Source organism: Cupressus sempervirens, chromosome 9 (genome assembly GCF_028749045.1).
Source record: "Cupressus sempervirens isolate cs-2001-9-10 chromosome 9, ASM2874904v1, whole genome shotgun sequence".
NCBI lineage: Eukaryota > Viridiplantae > Streptophyta > Pinopsida > Cupressales > Cupressaceae > Cupressus > Cupressus sempervirens.
In genome coordinates, this window is record NC_143126.1 from 267919642 (window position 1) to 267935823 (window position 16182).

At 33.0% G+C, this 16182-nt stretch overlaps 1 pseudogene; it reads right to left on the reverse strand.

Moving 5' to 3' along the window:
- Positions 1 to 8423: 8423 nt before the first annotated feature.
- Positions 8424 to 16182, reverse strand: part of LOC149538484 (protein HOTHEAD-like) — an 86582-nt pseudogene continuing 78823 nt past the window's right edge.

Genomic DNA, 16182 nt, shown 5'->3' on the forward strand with positions numbered 1-16182 from the left:
GCGATCGTAGTCGGCTTCCCCAACAAAACAACAATTTGTCGAAGGATGTCTTCATGCCAAAATTCCAAGGGAAGACGAGGCAAGCGAACCCAAACTGGCACTGTTGAAGGGAGATCCTCAACAGAATTAAAACCTGAATGCCAAGGTTTGACAAATAACCCCACATGGTTGTAGAAATAAGGGCCTCCTTCAAAAACATGATCACGATCAGACATGCAAGAGAATATTACAAAAAAATAACTATTCCTTGCCAACATAATCTCCATATCGCCTTCCACCTGCCAAGAGCGGCGGATCCATGCCTCAAGAGTGGATAGGGAAATCCGGATTCCAAGAAATTTGCATATCAAAGCATGCTTGGTCCAATAATCAATGTCCTCCATTACAGTTGTTGGAGGAATAACCAGAACAGGGCGATCATGGCTACGCGGAAAACAACCATTAACTTTTTTCAGCTTGGAGCTCTCCCCTGAATAAAACGATTCAGATCGCATTGCATGCATTGTTGGAGAAGAACCATCTGTTCTCACCAACGGAGAAGAAATCCCAGGCCCTGCCATGCAAACAATAAAACCCCAATCCAAAATTGACTGTAGAAGATTTCCAAAAACATCAAACTACACATGTGATTGCTAACATAGTATGTTGAAAAAATAGCTTAAACATAAGTATAAATTGAGAACTTTTGGAATTAGAAATTCAAGACTTGCCAATCTTCTTTGTCCCCATCCAATGTAGAAAGAAAATTGTAATGTGATACTTTTCAATGCACCATATGTCTGATTAGGTAAAAGAAATACGAAATGAAACAAAGAAAAAAGAATAATTGAAATTAAAAGAGACACAAGAGACATTAATATATTAAGAAATATTATCTAGCAACTATCATATTAAAGGATGCTGAAATCTTGTATATCAAGGTAAATATTTGATCCCAAACCTCACCAATAATTGCTTTGATACTTTGATACGCGGAGACCCCGCGAATGGCAATGTGGGCTTCGACTAAGCTAATTGCCACTCATATATAGTACAAACGATATAAAAGCCAAATTATTTTATGACCTGCAGATTGCATAAATCTCAGAACTATGAAGTTTGGTAGGGTTTTCTAAACATTCTTTCTTCTCCCGGTACCCATCTAATAAGAACAAAACTGGTTGCGTGTACCAGAAAGGATTTTAAGTACATCGACATGTGAGCCCGCTTCTTTTTGTTCTCACAACCCTAGAATTTGATGTAATTGTTTAGATTTATTTTGCTGAACGGCTTTCATAAAAGAGTTTAATAACTATTTAGTAGTTCTGCTGTTATGGTGTTCCCTTGATCTTCATGCAGGCACTTCTTTAAAGTTTTAATCTACAATGTTCCCTTGATGGCAAGACTTGAAGGGACTTTGAATAGATAAAAGATTGTATTTCTATTATTTAATGACGTGGCTTTCTTGCAACTTTCATTTCAGCTTTCTCATGAGACTCTCAGTCACTTTGGACACAAGGAATATAGTGACCCACAGCAATATTTGTTTAAAGGATTGTGTTGGTATCCATTTCAGTGGCATGTATGGTCAGAATGTTTGTTTGTGAGAATACTTGAAAGCATTGGGATTGGAATAAGCAGATACTTTTGCCAATTATTATTATTTTTTATTGAGACATTTACGTACGTTGCTTTATTGTTATTTGAGGTAAAAGGTTGATTTAGCTTTAGAAAAGGTGAAATTGAAGTAGAAAGCATTACACCTGTTGTTGGTTTTGAAAAAGAGAAGAGGAGAAGTAACGACACATAAATGTGATGGCCATGTCATTCAACAATGAAAACACGCCAAAGAAAGTTGGGAATGTCTTTTCTTGAGGAATTAAGCCTGCTTTAATTTGATTAGTTGTGACTTGAATGGCTGGTTAGTTAAACAGCATTGGATTTACATACATCCGGTAGTTATTCTTTTGATACAAGATTTTAAGAAAGCTATCTTATTGATCAAGATCTTTTAGGCTGTATAGAATATGAACTAAAATATAACTAGCACTTGCTTCTGAAGGAGCAAGGAATACGCGGATAGCCTCTATATATATTTTTATCAAATATTTAATATGATATGAAAGGTATATAAACAAAGAAAAATAAATTAAACATTGTTAAATTGACATAGTCAATATATATATATATATATATATATATATATAAAACAAATAATATATAAAATTAATGTAGAATCACAACTATCTTTTATACATTATCCTACATTTAATTCTCAATTCATGTTTTATAATAATATGAATCTATGCAATCTCATAAAATACTTAGCAATTTCTTCAGAAAAGAAACCTACTTTCTATTTCAAGTGAAGTGAATCTAAATCTCTAGCTTGACAACACTCCAATACAAAATAAGATTTCCCCACTCTTTCACAATGGAAATACAAAGCGGGGAAAAGCAGATCATCCAATATTTGCAGCAAAGTTGTAACTTGTTCTTCACCCATCTCACAATACTATTGTCAATCATCCACATCTTAGAGCACACAAGAAAAACCATTCTTGGATATAGACCACTAATCTCAAAACCAAACATTCACATGATTTTGGGGCATATGATCGATACCTTAATGATATTCATCGTGCAACACAAAGATTTGGGTACTCAAAGGAAGGATGTTCACAATTTCCATACAACATGAGAGGAGAAAAAGCTTAAATGTCATATCTACATAGCAAGGTGTAAGAGACTAAATTTATGAATGCCATAGAAAAATACCAATATGATACAATTTCTAGAAAAGATGCCTTGAGATGGAGTTAAAGGCATTCAACCCTCAAAAGATCAAACACAAAAGACATCAGAAAATCGATGTAGAGAAATGAGTCTTTGAAACATTTTCAAGGTTAAGAATTGATAATAGCAATGCAACATACTCTTGGCTTTGAAGTTCTTTCAATTTTAGAGATTTGTAACCATATTTGATACATCTTCTATTAATGTGTATCATAATAGCTTTGCTTTATGGTGGGTAACTTTTAGTAGTCCCTCATTCTTTCTATACTTCTTTGCATTTACTGTTGTGAAGATTTCTATTATTTATGGTTGATTTGGTTTTCTTTTAATATTTAATCAACAAGAACTAGCTTCTAGTGTTTCTCATTATTGAAATCATATGGTATCTACAATATCCCAAATGATCTCCCTCAAATCTGATATTACTTTCCATCATCTTATTCCTTGGCATATACCATATTAAATTATCTTTTAGCAATGAGATTAGTTGTATATAGTTTCACAATATTTTTTTAGGTGTTTCATTAAATCACACTTCTTTCAAAACAACTCTTTATTTAGATTTACTTGGAAAATTATGTTTACATATCCTGAGAAATTAAGCACTTAATTGGCTTTATTGTTACTTTTATTCCTTTAAAGTAATCAATATTTTTTGGGTTGATAATTCATGATATCATTAGTTTGAAAGAGATACAATGAAACAACACTTGATTATTTCCTTATATATTGTTGGCATCAAAATGCTATTTTACCTAACATGTCTATCATTATATCCTAATAAAAAAACTTACTTAAGTTTACTTAAGATACACATAGGTCATATGAATATTTCTAATCAACATTCCAAAGTAAGACACACTTTATACAATCAATAGTAAATATATACTCTATACACTTCATGACATAATATGCAACATCTCCTCAATATCTTAACAATGGCTTAAACTCCATTATTTCCCAAGCCTCTTCTAAATTTCTGTTCATTCTATAATAAATGTATATTAATTTAAGAATAATTAAATTTAACTATTTCAAGTTAACAATGTTTAATTTTTTTTTGTATCTCTTAAGTTTCCTTTTATATATTTAGATTAAATGTCTAATAAAATAATATATGTGAACAACCATATTATATACACTTGCACCTTACAGATCTAACATTAGACAATAAATATATATATGAAGTGAAAGAAATTTCCCTAAATACGAGAAAGAACGAAAAATCTAAAGATCTAACAATTGTATAAGATCAAATCACAAATTATATTTTTTAGTCATTTTAACAACTAATGATATCATCACACTAGAGCTTGCAAGGTTTTCTGGACTTCAAAAAGCAACAATTGTTAGACAAATCCTTAACATAAGCATTTAATGCACTCTAGAAGATAAGAAGCACATACTCCAAAAAACTCATGTAATCCTTTAAAGAATTTAGAGCCCTTAAACAAATGTTTGTATGAAATTTAAGAAAGAAATATTTTCAACAAGGAATTGAAACACGCCTGCTCGAATAATCATTTAATATCTTTCTTCTAAGAATCGAAAGCCCTGATGCAAATATTTATAGAAACATAGAAACATTCTTGAGAAAGTGAATGCCTGATTGAGACATATACCTCATGCAAATAATAAGTTTCATCAATCACACTAAACACAAACACCACATAAAAGTGAATGCCTAACACACACAAAGAGAGAGAGAGAGAGAGAGAGAGAGAGAGAGAGAGAGAGAGAGAGAACACAAAAAAATATACAAGCATATCAAGACAGAGAAAGATCAAAGAAAGTGAACATTAATCCTCCTCCACACAAACAATCATATCAAATTAAAGTGAATGTCGAAGTTCAAATGCATGCCCTTACAACCAATGAGTAAACAAGTCAAATGCATGTTAAAATGAAGAAACTTAAAATATGAAAATAAAGTTAAAATGACTGGTAGTTGGCATTGATTGGAACTTTTCAAATGAGCTTGTTGAATGTTATATTCAAATGTGATGGTAAAAATATTTGAACTTAGGAAAAAAATATTGAAAGCATTAGTTTAATTCAATTCCAGAAAGCTTTGTTGATTCCAGTTACTTGGAATAGCCTGCTTTTATTTAGATGGATTAAGGGTTTAACTAAGTGAACAAGTTAATTACCCTAATCCTTTTATTCACTTGAAAAGTGAATATATATCTAAAAAGGAATTTTTTTCCTCACTTCTCACTTTCCAAAATAGAAAATTGAAAGCAATTTCCAAATCATCTTCAAGAGGAAATACTATTATGTTCGTTGTAGGATCTATGGGCATGAGATGATTGCAAGGTTGGTCTCGTTGCTAGATCTAGCTTAGGGAGACCTTGGATTGCTATGACTTTTGGCAGTTTCTATGGGGTTTTTATTTTACTACTTGTGTTTCTGTATTTTCCCTTTTGGTTGTTAGGTAGGGCTCTCCTATTTTACTGTTTCAACTCCCTCTTTTGAGTGTTTTTCTCTTTATCCATCTTAAGTTGCACTTAAGGAATGGTGTTAATTTGAACAAAGTGCATTATTTAGCTATTATTTTCTATATAGTTCTCCATTTAAGTCATATCCACACCAAGTCAAATTTATTTAGAAACTATTTACACACTATTTGACATTGGCAGTGTTTCAATCTCCTAAGTTATTTATCTGATATACATACTTAGTTGTAATTCATTTGTAATCACTATTTTTTTGTTTTATATTTGTTTTTAAAATTTTAATCTAATATTATTTTCCATTATCATTTGCATTTTGGGTGCCTTTGTAGCCAAATTTTAAATAATCTTACAAATATATTAAAATCTCAAATGAGTATTTATCGCAACAACATGGATGAACTTCTCTACCTAAAAAGCATATTAATAATTAGATCAAAAGTTGTAATAAGCATAATGATTTATTTTCTAATGAAAATGTAAACTTTTTTAGGTGTTTTCTCTTAAGTATTTGATTTATTATAAATTATGTTATTATTACTTTTCAAACCTGTATTACATAAGGTTGCATTGTTTCAAGTTTAAAAGGATTTTGCGTTATATATCAAGATGAACATACATGTTAATTTTTTTGTACATGCATATTGAGATGAACCAATATGATTTTTGTAAAAATGGTTAGATCTTTTTCTTTGGAGACAATGTCCATTTTGATATGATTACATATGCATGCTTTTCATTTTTGCATACCTTTGCAATGAAAATGCATCTATGACTTTCATCAATTTAACATTTTGTGAAGGGTTGTGAAACTGTTGCGAGGATGGTATCCAGAAGGCTATGTTTCCAATATTAATTGTTTCTTTAGTGATTTTTAGTCTCTATGCTTTTATAGGTTATTATTGGCCACTACAACTCATAGTAACGATTGAGATTAACTATGACACTTAAATGTCCAATTTACATCAACAAACATAGACCAATAGGTGAGGTAGTTTCCTCTTACTTATGTAGAATGTTGTAACATTATGACAATAAACGGAGGTAGATTATACTTTGTAATTTCATTTTCATAGGCAATTGCAAATACTTTAGGTTAGAATGAGATCTTTAACGAGATACTCAAAATCTCCCTTTCTTGTGATCTCATCTTCCTAAAAGCTTAATTATGTTCTTAAAAAAAACTATATAAATACTAGAACCCAATTTAGTAGCTTGATTTGTCTTATCTACTCATGTTATCTTTCAAAATTATTTTTACATGGACCAAGAAGACATTGAATTTGATGGGAATCATTGTTCTTTACAAATTACTTTTTTAATTTATAATAGTTCAAAATTGTTTGTTGTCTTACTCTGATTTTAGTATGCCTTTAATCCTATTAAGCTTAAAGAGAACATAGAGTTCATCAATATTATAGGTTAGATTTGTAGATTACATAATAATCCCAATGTTCTTAAACTTAATTTTCACTACTAAAATATGAATTTATAATTTAAAGAAGAAAAATATATATTAAGTAAAAGTATAAAATATGATATAGAACTGATGTATAAGAAGAATGTACAAATAAAAGTTTTGATGTGAATATCTACTCAATTTTTAAAAAATATATCTATTATTATTTCTATATAAATGATAATGTTTTTGATTAGGTAAAATAGGTTTTACAGGGATCCTGAAACCCAAAGTTTTACAGCAAAAAGAGCGAGATGAAACAGACTAAACAAACAAAAAATTGCCACAAAAGGCCAGAGACAAAAGAAGGCACGAAGCCAAAGTACAAAGGCCAAAGATAGAAAATAAAAGCCAGGAAAATAGGCTAGTGGCCATCCGTGTCCATGGCCTACAGGGTTTCTGCAGCATCATTGTCCTTCTGACTGGCCACACCCTCCTGAATCCTGGTAGGAATGTTCATCTGGTTCCCCTGATTCACCTGGTCACTAGCCTCTTTCTAAAATTCATCTCGGTTGAATCCTTGCTTTGTGTTCTGCTCTGCATCCCTTTCAAGGCCAATTGTAGTCAGATAGTCCCCCAGATTGACAATATTCTCATTCACGGTGTGAAGGGTGTCCACTATCTATTTGGTGATTAACTGGTGAACAGAATCCAGCCTTTGGATCTTCTACTCAAGCTGGGTGAGTCTGTCATCCTGATGGTCTCTGGAGACCTAGCCTCTATCTTTCTCCTGGCTACTCACTTGGTCCTTGCTTCCTTTGGCTTCTTGGTCCTTGTCAGAATCCTAGTTGTTGGGCTGGTTGCTCTTGTCCTTCAGAGCCTCAATTTCCTGAAAAAGCCACTTGATGGAATGAAAGTTGTCAATCAAGCTATTCTTTGCATTGTTTAGGAAGTTGAAGCCAGTTTCTCGCACATTATTAAAGATAACCAAAAGAGCCAGGTCAATGAGCTCGTCATAGTGGGTACTTTTGTCAAGGTCCTCCAGCACCTAGATTTTAGTAGGTTCTCTAACAATACCCAAACTAACCTTGTCCCCATATAAATGATAATGTTGACATCCAATAACTAAAAATATTATTGTTTGAGGTGGAAAAGTATCTATTGAATATAACTTTTGTAACGTTATAATTGTCCAAGTGTGACCTTCATGATGAATCATAGAGTATGACACATTCATAAACTACTCTGCTTATCATTACACATTACAAACATCTAATATAGTCGAATATTATACTTAAATATCCTTTACAATATAAATTCAAAGACTACTTTTCCAATCATTACAAACAACAAAAATCTAATATTGTCTAACATTATACTTTATCTATCCTTTACAATAAAAATATCTCAAAATATATTATAAGCTTCACAACCATAACCATCTCGAACCGTTGGACTATTTACAAAGAGGTGCATCGCTCTAAATGTACAAATTATATTAATAATTGAACCAAACATGCATCTTCTTAAAAAGAGCATAAGCTTTGTTAGGCTATAGCATTAGGAGCCTGCCTATCAAAGAACCATGTTGCCTTTCACCAAACTTTTAGAGAGAATATCATTGGTGAGTAGGAACAAGGAAAGAGAGACAGATTTTAATGACATTTCTCAGATGGGGAGAATCATTCTTGATAATTCTCCATGCTTTCTTCTATACTAGAGTTCCTACTATTAACTTTAGTAGGAAAATTTATTGTTTGATTGATCTTTTCATGCTCCTGGAGCTCTATGTAAGATTATACTCCAACAAGTCTGCCTAGTCCTCCTCTCAAAATCCTCACTCCCATGTATCTACATGAATTGCAGAAAAATATGGATCATATTCAGATATTTTTTACAAGCATCATCAGAATCAAGGGTGATCGTACAAATGTAAGAGAATTCAAATAAAAAGAACACATCATATAAGAGAATTCAAATAAAATAAAACACATCTTCCAAGCATCAACATGGTACCTTAAGGATTAGTTCTAGGGGAGAAGAGAAAAGTGGATCCATCAATGACTCTAATACCATCTGCTCTAGTGAGTTTATAATCCCTATCAACAACACTATCCACCTGACGTCCTCCATGATAATGCCAAATTGTAGTCACTCTATCCTTACAAAACTGCTCTAATGACTCCCAATCCCCTATTTTCTTAGGAATCAAGTTTATAGAATGTTGAAATGTTGAACTCATTATCTAACTCAGGTTTACATTGTGGGGAATAAATTGTTTCAAAGGATGAGACATTATGACCTTTTCAATAGTCCTTATTCCTTTCATGCATCTCTGTAGATCCACTGGATGCTCAAAATAATTGAATCTCACAATTGGGTTTTCTCCAGCATTCATACCGTTCAATCTTACATAACCCGTCGAATGTGAAATGACAACAACACAAGATAGAATCAAAAGTGGGTCTTATGCCCTCTCTCCACATTCCCTTAATTCAGTTCTACAAGATGTTTGCAAGACTATAAGAGAAAGTAGGCAAAGCATCATATTCCATGCCAATGTTCTCTCTCAACACAAAAATAGATCATAGAAATCTAATAGATATGATTGAATGATGCTTTTGTACATACCTCGGCAAACAAGCCATATCCACTAGATGCCTCAGTGAAGGTTCCATATTTGGTGATACCCACAACTTGAATGAGTGAGAGCTCGATAGGAACTATAGAGGGAATGAAAATAGGATTCATGGGGTTATCAACCATATTATTTCCCACTTCAGGCTTGCTCATTATTACTCTTATTAACATGGACATCAATTCCTCTAAAGGCCCAATTATGCTCAGCATAAGCAGCTGTGGGTTTCCCAATGCCCCTACAAAGATTATAACACTTGAAAATAAAAAATTTAGAAGAATATTTTCCATTCATGTATTCACATAAAACTATCTAGATACATATAGTGTGTTCCAAATACATAAAGCTATAGAAAAGGAAACAACTATAGGAAAGCTACAATAAAGGAAAGAATAAAAGAATAATTTAGGAAAGAATAGTTTAGGAAAGAAAGCTCTTTCAATATTAGAAAAAATCTAATATTCAATATTAGAAATAATCTAATATTGCAACACTCCCCCTCAAGTTGGTGCATAGATATCCCACATTCCCAACTTGCCCAAACACTTCAAGAACACTCGACTTGAAACCACTTTGGTAAGAATATCGGCCAGCTGATATTTTGATTGAATCTTAGGCAACTCCACAATCTTCCCATCCAACTTCTCCTTAATAAAGAATTTTTCTACCTCCACATGCTTTGTATGATCGTGTTGAACTAGATTATGAGCAATATCATAGGCTACTTTATTGTCACAATATAGTTGAATTGGCCGCCTAGATGGATAGCTCAAATCTCTCAAGAGAAGTCTTGGCCACAATGCTTCACATACTCCAAGTGCCATACCTCAAAATTCTACCTATGCACTTGATCATGCAACAAAATTTTGTTTTTTGCTTCTCCATGTAACAAGATTACCTCCTACAAAGGTGAAATAGCCTGAAGTAGAATGCCTATCATCTACTGCTCCAGCCTAGTTAGGATCAGTATATGCATGCACACTTTGATAATCCTCATTTATAGTGAATAAAATTCCTTTTCCAAGAGCAGACTTTAGATACCTCAAAATGCACATAACTGCATTCATATGTTGCTCTCCAGGATTATGCATTAACTGGCTAACAATACTTAATGCATAGGCAAGGTCTGGCCTTGTGTGTGCTAATTACATCAATCTTCCTATGAGTCTTTGGTATCTTCCTTTATCAACTAGTACCTAATTAGACTCAATAAATAACTCCAATCCTTCTGCCATGAGTTTTTTAGTGGGTTGACATGCTGATATACCAGTTTCATGTAACAAGTCTAAGGCATACTTTCTTTGAGACAAAAAGATCCCTTTATCAGATCGAGACACTTTGATCCCAAGAAAATATTTCAAGGGACCAAGATCTTTCATTTCAAATTCTCTGAATAGGTAATCCTTGAGAGCCCTCCTTTCTTCAAGATCATTTCCTGTAACTATCATGTCATCCGTATACACAATAAGTGTAGTGATCTTACCCTATTGATTCTTTATGAATAAAGTATGGTTTGAATTGCTTTGATGGTAACCAAAGGTTTTCATTGACTTTGTGAATCTTCTAAACCATGCCCTTGGAGATTGTTTCAACCCATATAGTGACTTCTTTAATCTGCACACCTTCAGACTATGTATTTCTGGTATCATGTAGTTGGGTGGGAGTTTCATGTAGACTTCTTTAGACAACTCTTTATGTAGAAAGGCGTTCTTCACATCAAACTGTTGTAATGGTCAACCCAAGTTCATAGCTAGAGACAACAAGACTCGTACTATATTAATTTTAGCTATAGGTGCAAATGTCTTTGTATAATCAATCCCATAGGTTTGGGTGTACCCTTTTTCTGCCAGTCTTGCCTTAAAGAATTCAATTGTACCATCTACTTTGTACTTGATAGTATAAACCCATTGACATCTAACTGGTTTCTTTCTTGGTGGATGGTCAACAAGTTCCTAGGTATTATTTTCCTGTAATGATTTCATCTCCTCATTCATAGCGGCTTTCTACCTTGGATCTACACATTGTTAGAATAGATACAGTAGATAATTGATTTAAAAATGACTAATTTAATTCTGAAAAACAATGGTTAGACACATAATGACTCATAGGATATTTAACTTTACTAGAAAGTTCAGGTTCATTTGTGGATTTACAAATACCTCTCGTGAGACATTGCAGTAGTAGTTTTCTAGATGGTTTAGGAACATCCTTGGTAAGCGATTGGTGTGGTGTGAGGGACTTGGATGGAAGTGGACCCATAGCTTCAATTTTTGGGTGTTCATCACTACTTTGATCCAAAGTTTCACCTACTTCTTGATTAACAATTTCAGAGAGTTCCCCTTCTTTAGAGATGTCCAAGCTACCCACATCTATAGGAATGTGAACATCCACATCTTCTAAGGTGTTATCCACATCTTCAAAGATGTTCAAGCTACCTATATCTTCATAGATGTGACCATCATAGTCTAAAGTTTGAATTTCCTTTTGGTACTCCCCCTGAAGTTTAGACTTGGAGTAAAAATACATCGATTCTTCATGAAAAACTACATCCAATGTAATAAAAATTCATTGAGTTGGAGGATGATAGCATCAGTACCCCTTTTGAGAAGAAACATATCCTAGAAAGAAACATTGTAGTGCTCGAGGAGATAACTTGTTGTGTTGATGCTTATGGAGGTGTATGAAATATACACTACCAAAGATGTGAGGAGGTAAATTAGGGACAAAAAGAGCAACAACCACCTCAGAGAGAGCCTGGGATGGTGTTTGGAAATCAATAGTGCTGGAGGTTACCTGGTTGATCAAATATGCTACAGAGGTAAGTGCCTCACCCCAATAGGACAATGGAAAATGGGCTTCTATCAGAGAAGCATAGACAACCTCTAGTAAGTGACAATTTTTCCTCTTGGCTAACCCATTCTACTGAGGTGTATTTGAACAAGTAGTTTGATGAATAGTTTCGTGTGCTTCCAGATACTGCTGAAATTCAAAACTCAAATATTCGCCTCCATTGTCACTATGAAGAACTTGAACTTGTGCATTGTACTGAGTACTAATCATGTTATAAATGTTTTGAAATAACAAGTTCACATCACTTTTAGACTTCATTAAGGATACCCAAGTCATCCTAGTACAATCATTAATAAAAGTAACAAACCAACTTCATCTACCCAAGGTATTGACTTTGGATGGACCCCAAACAACAGAATGTATGATCATAAATGGAACTGGACTTTTATTCAAAGTTAATGGAAAAGAAGCATGATGGCTTTTTGCAAGTTCACAAACTTCACACTGGAAGCTAGAAACATCAAATTTTGCAAATAAACTAGGAAATAATTTCTTCAGGTAACCAGAGGAAGCATGTCCCAGACGTTGATACCATAACAAGATTTTAGATTTCTGATTGTCCCCCTCAAAACCATCCATCGCTAGAGCTTGACATAGCTTGTCTGAACTCTTTGACACCAAGTCCAAGTAATACACCTTTCCTTGCCTAACACCACAACCAATTGTTTGCATTGTTTGGATGTCCTTAAACACACATAAATTAGGAAAAAAAATTACAACACAAAGTAAAGTAGTGGTTATTTGGGAAACTGACAACAAATTGTAATCCAAAGACAGAACCACTAAAACAGAATCTAGATTCAAAGTATCAGTGAGAGGTAAGGATCCTTCTCCAATAACTAGGATTAGAGAGCCATTGGTAGTGGAAACAAATTTTTGTGAGGACAGTTTAAGGGATGAGACCTATCTAGAATCAAACATCATATGATCCATAGAACTAGAATCAATTACCAATGCATTATTAGAAACAAGTGTAGACATGTTTAAAGATTGACCACCATTACCTGCCGTTGCTGCTAATGCCGAGATCTTTCCAGAAACATTATCCTCTATCTTTGTTTCAATAAATGCTACCTTAGAGGTCTTCTTGAAATTCTTCTTTCGTGAATTGTGGCTACAATCCCACCATTCTGGATACCCAACAAGTTCAAAGCAGTGACTTTTGGAATGACTAGTTTGATTGCAATGGGTGCATTTGTAGGTGGATTTATCAACACCATTAGTGATCTTTGGTAGATTTTGAGAAGGCACATTTTGATTAGATCAGTTTTGAGTCACCATGGCTAAAGCTTCAGTCTTTCATGGTTCTCCAATCATTTTTGTGTGTCGAACAGATTTAAGGCAGACCAATGCATAACATGCTTCTAACTTGGGAATAGGATCCTTTCTCAAAATTTTGCCACGAACTTGTTTGAAGTCACCATCTAATCCAATAAGAAAAATATGCACCCTTTATCGCTGAACTGATTTTTGGTAAGATTTAACATCGTTCTCACTTTCCATGATTACTTTATCACGATGATCCAACACACCAAAAATCCTAGTTAATTCTTCACAATAGACAGAGGGTGTTCTACCATTTTGTTTGGTAGAGAAAGCCCTTTGATTCAAGACAAACACCTAAAATTCATCTGCTCCATCATAAAAAGCCTTAGAAAGATCTTTCCAAATATCTTGAGCGATGGGTAAGCGAATGTATCGCTTCATAGTTTCTGGGGACATAGATATCAACAGCCATCTTTTGACCTTTTGATTGTCTACATACCACTTCTCATATCCATCATCATTCTTGGTAGGTGGCTATAAGTTACCATGAATAAAAGAGAGTTTCTCCTTCTTAGCAATATGCACCTCCATGATTTGAGACCACAAATCATAGTTTGATTCATCGAGTGTGATCCCTGCCTTGAATGATGAACCTTCAGATTGAATAATAATGGGAGCAAATTTGCTCTCAAATACTTATGAATCTAAATTGACCATAGTTCGATGAAGGGATACAAATTATTCAAGCTTCAAAGCTCTGATACCAACTTGAAAATCAGAAATATAGAAGAAATGTATTCACATAAAACTATCTAGATACATATAGTTGTGTGCCAAATACAAAAAGCTACAGCAAAGGAAACAACTACAGGAAAGCTACAGGAAAGGAAAGAATAAAAGAATAATTTAGGAAGGAATAGTTTAGGAAGGAAAGCTCTTTTAATATTAGAAACAATATAATATTCAATATTAGAAATAATCTAATATTGCAACAATAACCTCACTCTTTCCTTTCTTCAAACAGACTCGATGCTCAACTTCGTCTTTATCTTTGAAAACAACCACATACACTTTTGGTCTTGTTTTTCCTATAAACATACATAGTAAGCTTCAAAATTGGATTGTAAAAAAACTCAAATTTTGGAAGGGAGGTCTAGACACTTCTTATTAGAAGCACTATGCTACAAGAAACTGCATATACAATATAGATTGAGCTTTAAATGACTATAAAATAGTTTCATTTAAAGAAACTCAGATTCTATTGAGATAAAGTATCTAAACCTCCTATTAGAAACATAGGTGGATGCCTCCTATAAATATTTGGATTATAGAAACATCCAAAATGAATTAGTTTTTAGATCTTATAGATCTGTTCAAGATCTTTTGATATATATAAAGATATGCATATCTAAAATCTTGAAATAAATATGCTCGATGAACAAGATTGAAATAGATATGCATAATAAATATGGCTGGCAATCATGATTGAAATAAAATATCCATTGATCCAGTAGTTTTCAATAGAGAAAACTACAAATGGTATCTAGCTTACTTGAACAGATAGGTTTGGATGAAATGTCCACCTATAATAGCCTATCAGTTAATTAATTTATTGTTTAAAAGATTCTAAAAGAATATATTAGGGATTAAGTTTTGTAAGTGTAAAATCGTAATATGATAGGAGATGAGGTTGGATCATGTCTTAAGTGAATTTGATAGAATTAATGTTCCTCTTTTATCTTAGTCAAAGAGGTTCAGCCTAAGACTCTTGCTATCATATCAGATAGAAAAAATGACTTTATGAATTGAAAATCTTCCATAAAAATATGCCATAGCTAATAAAATATTAGAAATAAATTTTAGGGAACAATTTTTTAAAGTTTGAATGTATTATAATAGTTGATAATATATTTTTTGTGATGTGATTTATCAATAGAAAATATACATATGCGCACACATACACATGTATCTATATGTATGTTGTTGTATGTTATTGTTGGTAGATAATTTCTACCATGTGCCAGACTTCTCCACCAACTGACCATGTAGGATTGCCAACAAATTTCTACCTACAATATTTAATATGGAAGTTTCCAGCACCATCAAAATAAACTATTAGCTTCCATATTATTCACATGTTATTTGATTGTAATAGTTCTCTATCTAGATTGTTCTAAGTCAGCATTATGTAAGGATTTGATTGTAATAGTTTTCTATCTAGATTTTTCTAAGTCCTTTATAAATAGAGGCATTATGTAAGGATTTAGGCACCAAATCTTTATCTGATCATTGTCAATCATGAGTGGATAGAATGTTGTGGCATTCTAAGGGTTAATAATAGATTTTAGTTATGTTAATTATCAGGAAGTGTTGTAGCATAGTTTGATGAGTCTTTGTGTTTTGCTTATTAATTTGAATGTTTATCACTACATTCATGTTTTTCTTTTATCCACTCCATCTGCCTCCTACAAGTGGTATAAAAGCAGATTTAAGATCTTGGGTGCTATTGTATAAATTAGAGTTTTGAAGATTAATTGGAGATCCTATCACCATTTGTGATAGATGAAGTTAATCAAGATTTCTAGTGGATCATGTCACCATTTTTGACAGATGAAGCAAGTTTGTTAATGAATCTTGTCACCATTTGTGACAGGTGAAAAAAGATTGTGACTCAAGTCAAGAAAGGGGAGTCATGTCCCCATTTGTGACAAATGAAAGTTGTTCAAGATTGTATTGCTGAAAGAAGACAATTATTTTCAATTGTAGCAAATAAATCTGTGGGAGACATCATTGATTTTGTC